The following is a 3,050-nucleotide window of genomic DNA, read 5'->3' on the forward strand; positions in this document are numbered from 1 at the left end:
AGGAGATAAGAAGGACCACTTCAGGACAGCTTTCATCTTCTCTGATTGGACTCTGAATAAAAACTATGAAATTCCAACTCGATTGGCAGATTCCCTTCCTTGCCACCCTGTGAATAAGCTCTACATTCACTTCTGAATTGTCCATTGTTTCTTAAGGATGGAAAGTCCTGTTTATGCGTTTTAGGTACGGTTTGGAATTGGTGAAGGTTCTCCTTTGTTCATCAACTCCGCGCTGAACTGCCTTTGGAATACGGCCCACCGGTGGGTTTTTGCCTTGCCATAGTACTTTGAGAAGAGGAAGAAAGGGCAGTTGCATTTCCAGCCAAAACCCAATGAAGTGTGGGGCAGCCACAACATCTCGTGCAGAAACAGGCTTTCAGCTGCAACTACAGAGGGTTTTGTTCCTGCCCAGCGCAACCAGCATGTCTCCTCTGTGACTGGCCCCCCTTCCAAGTTGCCCATGGATAACAAGTGTGAAACTCTGCAAATGGAATGGAACAAGGTAGGGATGCCTGCTGGTAACACAGTGCAGCCGAGAGCAAACAGTCCAGAAGGTTCCTGGAGTGTGTGGCAAAGACTTTCCTGACACAGCTGGTGAGTGAGCCAACAAGGGAAGTCACCTGGGCTGCTGTGTGTGAACAGAGAAGGACTGGTGGGTGCCATGAGGGTTGGAGGCCGTCTTGGGCTCGGGGATCATAAAATGATCCTTTTTGTATCCTCGAAGGAGGAGGCTGAGCAGAATGGTTGCCTTGGACTGCCCTGCCCTTCATGCCTTTCAGGGCCTTGAAACAGAAAAGAGTTTTCCTACAGAGAGAATCGAGCAGCACGTTAGCTCTCCCAGGTCTCGCTTTCTCCAGTCTCTGTACTTGGACTGCTTTTGTCCTTCTTTCTGTGCCCTCTTTTGTCCCTGTGCTTGGTGGCTGCTCCCCAGGACTGTATAGCTGTCACAGCTAAAGTGCTCGGGAACCTCATTTCTCTGCCCTTTGAGGGAGAGAAAAAGCAGTTTAAAAATGAGAGGAGGGGGAATGAGGCTTCTGAACTTTCTTCTTTCTTTCTGTCCATCACAGGTAGGTCTCTAGGGCTCACTGATGCACCCAAGGAAGGTCCCAGAGGTGTGTCACAGGCCCCAAAATGTTTCTTTGAGTTATCATAGCACAGCAGCAGCCAGGTGATGCGTGTGCAGCAGCTTTTCTGCTTGGCTTTTCCCACTGTTTTTCCCTGAATCCTAAATTTTGGCTGCCTCAAGGCCCCATTGCAAATGTAGAGGCTAAAGAGACATTCATCCCACCTGTGTTTGTATGAGACTTGAATAGTGTTTTTATGAGACTTGAATAGCATTTGTGTTGTCAATACCTGAGGGATGCGTCCTCTGCATTGGGCAGTGCCCATGTCCCGTGTACGGCAGGGAGTGCCCTTGGAGTGGCCGTCACAGTGTGGGTGCACCATGGGTGCATCTGCCCCTTATCCCCTCTTTGACCACCTTTCCTACAGCCTCCCGAGTCAGACCTTCATAAAAAAGTTCTCCATCCAGCACTGGGCTCCTGGTGCCTTTGAACAACACATTCCCTTTGGCTTGTGGGAAACCTGCAGGATCAGATCCCATGGTGGATGCGGAGTTTAAATCTCTGTCCTGCCCATTGCGAATATGTACCTGGAGGTAGAACATTGTTAGGTCATTTGCTGCACTCTAATCTCCAGCCTGGAGAAGGTGAGTAAATTTCTGAGCTAACTTGATCTTTTATTTTCTGGCCTGCGTATCTCACAGAACTGCAAGCTCCCTTTTTACTGAGGATGGTTACGAGCACCAAAAAGAGGGATGGAATGGAACAAGGTAGGGATGTCTGCTGGCAACACAGATGTCTGCAGCCAAGAGCAAACAGTCCAGGAGGTTCTACACTGTTGGTAGAAAGTCCAATTTGTATGGAATTCTCCTCTGTCATTTGATTCTAGATTTCACCATAAAGTGCCACAGAAAAGAGGAAACAGATCCCAGCGCTGCGAGTGACAGGAGGAGGCAGGAGAAGAGGAGTTCAGCTCATGGATACAGGAGCCCTGCTTCTGTGCCTGGAAGCAGAGGCAGGTGAGTGCTTGAGGGGGGCAGAGGCCTGCCAAGCAGGACCTCACATTTGTATAACAGGAAAATACAGGAAAATACAGCTCTGTGAGGGACTGAAACGTTAATGGGCAATGGCTCAAACAATAGACGATTTGCGAAAGCAGTGAGTGCTTTGCTGAGGAGGGTCAAGGTAACAGTCCGGGTGCAGAGAGCACGAGCACCAGAGGAGGACCACCAAATGAGCCTTTGTTTGGCCAGAAGCTGTGTTTTGAGCCCGACAAGGGAAGAGCTAACAAGAAACAGATCCTGCAGAGGCGGGATAGTGCTTTTTATCATGCCAATGTCCTCTCTTACATAACATGCTTAGGTGTGAAAACTCCCCCTGGGTAAGTACCAGGACATTCACACGTAGGTCTGAGGGTATTCATTGCTTCTGATGGGGAAAAATTGGCTCAACTGCACTGACTTTGGAGGCAGCTGTTCTGTCATAAACCAGCAAAGATCTTCAAGTGTCCTGTGATCCACAGTCTTACATCATACAGGGAGGTACCCAGGCACTCCCAACTGGTCTGAGCATATGTTAACCTAATGAATTATGTGTTTTGTGGGCTTACTCTGCCCCTGAGGGACCAAGACTGTGGCTGTCACTTCAACCCACGGACATCAAAATTGCAACAGCCAAGTCTCATTGCTGGATCCATGGGTGGTAATATCTTTCTATCTTTATAATTTTTTCCTCTTTCTTTCTCTCATTCTTCTCCTAACTTCTTGTTCTCAAAATATATTGTAAGCCAGACTAAAAATTTCCAGTTGATGCCTTATTAAGTGCCTTATTGTTTCTGGATAAATTAAAATTGGTTAAGTTTAAGTTTGCTAAGTTAAAGTTTAGCAAAGTTAGCAAAGTTTAGCAAAGTTAAAGTCAGTCTGGATGTCGCTTTAAAATTTGCCAAGTGCCTTATTCTGCCTTAATAAGTTATAAAGTTTACAAGTAAAA

Source organism: Chiroxiphia lanceolata, chromosome Z (genome assembly GCF_009829145.1).
Source record: "Chiroxiphia lanceolata isolate bChiLan1 chromosome Z, bChiLan1.pri, whole genome shotgun sequence".
NCBI classification, from domain to species: domain Eukaryota; kingdom Metazoa; phylum Chordata; class Aves; order Passeriformes; family Pipridae; genus Chiroxiphia; species Chiroxiphia lanceolata.